The sequence below is a fragment of the Aquarana catesbeiana genome, linkage group LG04 (assembly GCF_042186555.1).
Source record: "Aquarana catesbeiana isolate 2022-GZ linkage group LG04, ASM4218655v1, whole genome shotgun sequence".
Classification (NCBI taxonomy): Eukaryota; Metazoa; Chordata; class Amphibia; order Anura; family Ranidae; genus Aquarana; species Aquarana catesbeiana.
The window spans coordinates 100,004,651-100,012,601 of NC_133327.1; the positions used below are offsets into that span (position 1 = coordinate 100,004,651).

Below are 7,951 nucleotides of genomic sequence, written 5' to 3' on the forward strand. Positions count from 1 at the left end.
GGATTCAAATTTTTCTAATTCAGATCGGTTCGAAAAATTTTCGAAACAAATTTGAATAGTTTTCCAATTTCCAAAGAGAATAAACTGGAACTGGAATAGAAAATAAAGGAATATAATATGTTTTTGTCTATTCTGTTCCTTTATTTTCTATTCTATTTTATTCTCTTTGGAAATTGGAAAACTATTCAAATTTCATCTGAATTTCTTTTTCATTATTTCGGATTTGTTTAAATTAGGTACTATTCTAATTCTGAGATTCGGATGTATTTTAAAAGACCAATCATTGAACAAAACAAACCGCACATGTCTATGGACAACTCTGTGTAATAGAGCTGGCCCTAATCCTCCTGCTGTGTGTTGCATATTCTGGAAAGGGGCATGGAATCACGCAGTGTGGTTCAAGCTCATTGTTATCTAGTGCTTTGAGCAGATCCATTTCATGCATCCTGGGTGGTGCGGCTTATATTGGGAGGTATTGGATCATCATACTTCCACACATTCTTTAACACGCCTCTCCTGAATAAGCTTTTGGGCAAAACACGTTGAAAATTTGAAACTCACCCACAGTGTACTTTTTTGATCAAGGGATGTAGAGTTGCTACCACCTAAGTTTTCTATTGCACCCCTGTTTAATTTATTTTTGCATCATTTTATATTATGGTTTATGATTTTAATTATAATTTGGCCATTGTAGCCATTTTATCACAGCCATGGACTAGAGGTCAATAAAATATTGTGTTTTTAAACACTTGTATGTCGCTTTATTTCTTTGAGAGATCACCCACCTTAAATCTTTGTTTTACTTTACCCCTGACATTGCTAAACCTTTTTATTTAATGTATTACTGGACTAAACAGAGTTTTGTAACTGTCCAAAGTTCAGCTGTGACATGAATTTCATGTGACTAATCTCTTAACAATGTGTTTTATTAATAATAAGTAACAATTATTTATCAAAGGAGGTTTATTCAGTCTATGAAAAAAGGAATTCCCTGTGTTGTCCTACGTTAATCCTACTTTTCTTAGTATCACTTTAGCCCTTTTATTATTTTCAAAAGCAGCTAGCTGCCCCATTTAGCAAGGTTCTGGGTTCACTTCCCCCCCGACAGCTATTTATCATTTTCAAAAGGGCTGCCATCATTTAAGATTCCATATAATATTCTATATTTTGTCATACAATAAATAAAAGATCTAATCTTACACATGGCAGCACAGCTTAATAATTGCTGTTTTGGAGCACTTGCCTGTGTAGTTATTTGCTCAGCATAACATCTCCAGCTGCAGCTCAATTTTTGCCAAACATAGAGAAATTAAGTTAAACTTATTGGCTCACTCCAGTCCGAGCTCTGGATTGTTCCACTTTTTTAATAAAATAGTGGTGGTGTTATTATTATTTATAACATAAGACCATTTTATGAAATTAATAATTAGGATCAAAGTTTATTCATGAAAAGTTGAAGTTGAACTACAGCGAGATATAAAAATATCAATCAATGCAGTAAAGTAGTTTGACCACTTGACCCCCTTCATGACCAGAGCATTTTTTTCTATTCAGCACTGCTACTTTAACGTGCGGTAACGCAGTCATGCGACACTGTACACAAACAGAATTTTATTTTTTCACACAAATAGAGCTTTCTTTTGGTGATATTTGATCACCACTGGGCTTTTTATTCTTTATTATATAAATAAAAAAGACTGAAAAATTTTTAAAGATATTTTCTACTTTTTGTTATAAAGCATATCCAATAAAAAAAAAATCTAATTTCTTCATAAATGTGTGCCAGAATGTATTCTGTTACATGTATTTGGTAAACAAAAATCCCAAAAAGTGTATATTAATTCTTATTTAAGTCTGCAGTGGTGCAAAAGCCTGAAACATAAAAACCATTAAGTGAACAAAAAACGTTCATGTGAAGCACACACTAAAAAGTGCACTTAAGTGTGTGCTTTAGCCCACCGACTCAAAGGGGTAGGACCTTTACCCTGATGCCCCAGGGTGCAAGGCTCTTGACAGGGACAAAGGTTTTCCGTGGCCTACCTAGCCAGAAAGCCTGGCAGACCCCGTTCTTCTAGGTCAGCCAAAGACGACCATCGAATACTTGGTCGAGGGCCTCTCCTAAAGAGAGACCCACCAGGGTCAGGGGAGGAAGGGACCTGAGGACCACACATCCTCCTCCTAGATGTCAGGGCAAGCCTGAGGATTCACACCCTTCATCCAATGAGAAAACACACACAAAGTGAAAGTAAGACAAACAGTGGGAGAAAAATATATAAAATAAATAAGTGGGCATGCAATAGTTCAGTGGCTGGGCCCTGAGGCCTGGACAACAAAAATTGCCCCAGACTTAGCCAAAAGGCCCCGCCCTAAAAGGTGCAGTGCAAAAAATAAGCATTTGGTGACCGTAACCATGTGTCTGTTCACACAATGGAGTACCATACCCAAGTGTTACTAAGAGCACCCCTTGGACAACCATTTCCAAGGGGCACAGACACCACAGACTCTCTGCCTTCCCAGCCCATGACCAGACAAGGTAGATCCACTCAAATCAGGAGGTACTGGGCTCTTCCAGTTTTCCCGAGGGGATTACTCTCATGCCCCAACTGCCTGTGGGCACCCTGATTTCTGTCCCATCCGGTACTAATGTTCTAAGCCCCCATCACTCCAGCAGAAATACATAGCCAGACACTCCAGCCTTGGTCAGGCCAGAATGACAGCATAGATTCCCTACTGGATCACTCATAAAAACAGATACTACACTTGATCTTAGCCAAAAGGCCAAGAAGTATATATTAATTGGTTTGTATGAAAGTTATAGCATCTACAAATGGTACTAAAATCTACACAGCTATAGACTCCAACTGTAATGGTGGTGAACAGAGACGTATAGTGGGACTGTGATAGTGTGGTAAGCCATCTGGTGCTAACAGACACTGGCTGGGAGGGTCACTAACTGACATCGCCAGTGACATTAATACAGTGATCAGTGATTATACTGCACACTGACACTGGATGGGAAGGGGTTAACATCTAGGAGTAATCAAGGGGTTAACTGTGTGTCTAAGCTGTGCCTGTGTGTGATGTGTGCAATGTGTGGTGCTTTTATTTTCTGTTTTTTTTCTCCCTGCTTTTCAAGTAGAAGAAACAGCCAGATTGCTGTTCCCTGTAGACAGATTTCTCTGTTTTTGTAAACACAGAACTCTGTGTGTGATTGTTGCAAAGAGAGGGGAAAGGAAGCGTTGGGACTTTAAATGGGGCAATGAGTGGGTAAGTTCATCTGCCTCCATCCCTATTAAACATATATTAAAAGAAGGGGGTTGGGTGGGACTTTGTATGAAGCATGGCTAGGTAATAAGATATGCAATCACATGATGGTAAATTCTCAAGAAATATACATTGAGTATTTGAAAATAACATGATAGACAATAGTAACACTATAACAGTTGATTAAACATGATTCACAGTAATAACGATAGATATATAGATTATAAAAGGTTCCAATTCATAATACAGATAATGATGTTAATGGTGGTACTAATCAATGATAAAATTCATGTTAATAAATCTCAGAACCACATGATTGCGATGATGTAGCATAAGGCTGGGTCTCTGCGCGTTTTGTGGAGATGTCCACTCATCAGGAGCAATAGCAATTGGCAATTGTGCCTCCGGTCGTGCACAACATCATTATGTGCTATATACCTAATTTACATACAGGTAAGAGTGTTGGGGAATTTTCATCCCTCCTCTGCCCTGTGTCCCCGTGTGTCCAACATGTGTTCATTCTGCCATTTTTGTTCTACTATAGATCTATACCGATTGCTATTGCTCCTGATGGGTGGACATCTCTAAGAAACGCGTAGAGCCCCAGCCTTATGCTACATCATTGCAATCATGTGATTCTGAGATTTAATAACATGAATTTTATCATCAATTAGTACCACCATTAACATCATTATCTGTATTGTGAATTGGAACCTTTTATTACTATATAACTATGTATCTATCATTATTACTGTGAATCATGTTTAATAAACTGTTAAGGTGTTACTATTGTCTATCATGTTATTTTTAACTATTCAATGTATGTTTCTTCGGAATTTACCATCATGCGATTGCATATCTTATTACCTAGCCGTGCTGCATACAAAGTCCCACCCAACCCTCTTCTTTTAATATCTGTGTGTGATTGGACATAGCCAGTCAGCAGGTTTCAGCCAAAATCATTGGCTGAAATCTGCTACCAAACTTATGCTGTGTCCAATCACAGGGTCTGCAGGGGGCATGCGCACCCCAGACCAGGAACAAGGGCGGTCATGTGCATGTACGTGACTGTGCCTTTACCTGCCGCCCATTCACATTATATTTACTGCGAGCAGTTGGCAGGTGGATAAAAAAGTGAGTTCTATTGGCAATTTTAATGGATGCCCAGCAACAGGATCCTCAGGCTCCATGGCATGTTTATCAAAAAAGTTGGCACACAGCGAGAGCTTCCATGTACATATGTTACCACCAATGTGTGAAAAGCAGGCATTGTAAAGAATGCCTAGGAAAATACCTAGAAAATCTACAGAATGTGTGATATTTTTAGGCAAAGCGTGTACTGTCTGCTTTTAATATCCTATATACTTTCCCTAGGCATTGTATATAATACCTAGTCATTATGCAGAATGACAAGTACTATTTAGGCAAAAGCATGTAAAGAGAGTCATGAAAAGGCTTTTATTGAAAAGATGTACTGTATATGAAAATGAAAAAAAACTAAAATACAAAAATTAAGTACAGGACTTTCTAGCTGAAAAACAAGAGAAAAAGATCAATATTGACCTAATTGTTGCAACAAGGATGGCTAGAATGACATTTCGAATTGCACTTAACTGTCTATTTCACACAAGAGCACTTCGTATTATGGCACTTGTTCTTTCACGTACACGTCACAAAACCTTTGCCACTACCTGTGGACTGGAAAATAGCAGCTAATCGAACAGATATTTTGTGGTCAGGAACGTCTTCATCTCTGAATAAGTCCTTTGCACAAGTGAATTTTGATCTGGCATAGAGCTGGTTCAAAATTGCTTGGGCAGTTCCAAGTTGCTAAAAATTGTCTTCTGTCACATTCATAATAACTGCTAACAGATTGCGTAAGTAACCCCGTCAATGTCAATGTCGGGAATAGGAACTCGCACAGTGGCTCCCAGAGACGCAGGAGGAAATCTTTTGAGTCAATTTTCATTTTTTTGGTCATTTACTTATAGATCAAATTTAGATCCAATTTTACCTTCAACAGCATTCTCAATATCCACTTTGCACTACAAGTGCACTGCAAGTGCACTTGGAAGTGCACTGCAAGTGCACTTGGAAGTGCAGTCACTGTAGATCTGAGGGGAAGATCTGAAATGAGGGGAAGCTCTGCTGATGTTATCATCCAATCATGTGCAAGCTAAAATGCTGTTTTTTTATTTTCCTTGCATGTCCCCCTTAGATCTACAGCGACTGCACTTGAAAGTGCACTTGCAGTGCAAAGTGGATTTGCCTTTAGTAAATCAACCCCAAAGAGTACACAAAATAATAAACACATAACCTTCCATTTTCTCATCTCCATCATCCTTACTGGCATGCCCACAGATGACATGAACATTTTGACAACAGTTTCTGCATGTGTGGGTACCTTTAAACAGATACAACAGGTAGCAGAATTAGAAGTCTCGTCGGTAACCATGTCTTCACCAGCACTTTGGTTACTTCCATTGTGGACTACAAAATCATCCATGTTTTGTGCAATAGGCTCTCTCTCTTGCATATAGTGAATTGTTTTTTCTTGTTAGATTGTTTGAACAGTTTCTATTATTTTTTCCATTTGTTACTCAGTCTGTATGCTTTGTAAAACATCTTGGAGTAGAGAAGACATTGTGAAACCCACTTTAGCTTTGCAGCCAAAAAGAGCTTCATATGGTGTTTTCTTAATGCCAGAATTATTCTATATAAGAAAAAAGTGAAAATTACTTCTGCACTACTTTTTAAGTTAATGCACATGTGAATAGTTGCCGCTTAACACAGATTGTATTCCCACAAAGATAAATTGCAAAATTAAAATAGTGAAGCGCAACCACACCCAGGTGAGCAGAGGGTGTATTAATGAGTCAATTAGGTGAAAATACTCAAAAGTAAAAACAATCTATATAATCTAGCAATATGCAAAGAAAATGTGTATATATATTTATAGAAAAAAAGGCCGAATGGCCTAACGCTGCGCTAAAATTACACTTGAATGTTTACTGAATCAAAAAAAATTATTGAATGAATCAAAAAATCAGCAAAATATAAGCAGCCAGCACCAAGAGTCTACAATACAAAACCCAAAGTGATATAATATAAATTAGTGCAGCGCTAAAATCATTAAATGAAAATAATTATAAACATAATGCAATGGTGAAAAAAAACTAAAAACAAAAAACTAAGGTGGAGAAATTTGCCGAGAATGAAATAAGTTAAATTTAGTGAAAATTAAATCACCTGATGGTATAGTATTCAAATTGGAAAGTTTTGTAAATACATCAAATAAAAATTAATATACGCATAGGCAAAGTGACAATATTGATCCTCTGGTGTGGATCAATAAACTCTAAAATTGCAATAATTCGGATAATAAATACTGTGAATCTATTATTCATAAGTGAAAATAAAATAACATATGTGATAAATATTAGAATGAGTCCCAATGATCTTGCAAAGAGAAAAGATTGAGCCAGTAAATTGCGCGATCGTGCGATGTTGAACCCAAACAAAAATTATGTCCTTTTTTTCCCATAAATAGAGCTTTCTTTTGGTGGTATTTGATCACCTCTGCGGTTTTTATTTTTTCCGCTGTAAACAAAAAGAGCAACAATTTTGAAAAAAAAACAATATTTTTTATGTTTGCTATAATAAATATCCCCCCCCCCCCCCAAAAAAAAAAAAAAAACTAATTTCTTCATCAGTTTAGGCCAATATGTACACTTCTACATATTTTTGATAAAAAAATTGTAATAAGCGTATATTTATTGGTTTGCACAAACGTTATAGCTTCTACATAGGGGATAGATCTATGGCATTTACATTTTTTTTTTTTTTAATAGTAATGATGGCAATCTGTTATTTTTAGCGGGACTGCGACATTGTGGTGGATAGATTGGACACTTGTGACACATTTTTGGGACCATTGACATTTATACAGCGATCAGTGCTATAAAAATGCACTGATTACTGTGTAAATGTCACAGGCAGGGAAGGGGTTAACACTAGGGGGTGATCAAGGGGTTAAATGCATTCCCTGGGAGGTGTTTCTAACTGTGGGGGGGATGGGACTGACTGGAGAAGGAGAGAGATCACTGTTCCTAATCACTAGGAACAGCAGATCTCTCTGTACTCCCCTGGCAGAACTGGGATCTGTCTGTTCACATCGACAGATCCCCATTCTGACTCTCTGTAGAGCGATCGCGGGGAGGGCGGTGGACATCGCGGCTGCCGGCTACGTGAATCAGCTCCGGCATCACGCCACGGGCCCCCTATCGCTCTTAAAGTGGTTGACGTACACCTATGGAGATTTGCTCAGGAGAGCCAACCTGCCGCAGTATGATGACGGCGGCTGATCCTTAAGCAGTTAAACTCGGATTTTGACTTGTATTTATTCTTCTAAAGTAGCTTTTTTTATGAATTAATATTCCATTTTTTTAAATTATATATATATATATATATATATATATATATATATATATATATATATATATTTAGTCTTTATTATTTGTTTGTTTTGTTGTTCTTATTATTAATTTGTTTTCCATATACTATTGTAAATATTTATTAGATGTGTTTGTATAAAATTTGTATCGATTTTTTTTCTTTATTTTTCTTTATGATATGATGATATTAATATAGGGTTCCTGACCAACAATATCTTTGTGGTGTAGGAAAT

General features: G+C 37.1%; 1 pseudogene; it reads right to left on the bottom strand.

Moving 5' to 3' along the window:
- Positions 1-2,641: 2,641 nt before the first annotated feature.
- On the bottom strand, positions 2,642-2,790 carry LOC141141950 (U2 spliceosomal RNA; annotated as a pseudogene).
- Between the last annotated feature and the right edge of the window lie 5,161 nt (positions 2,791-7,951).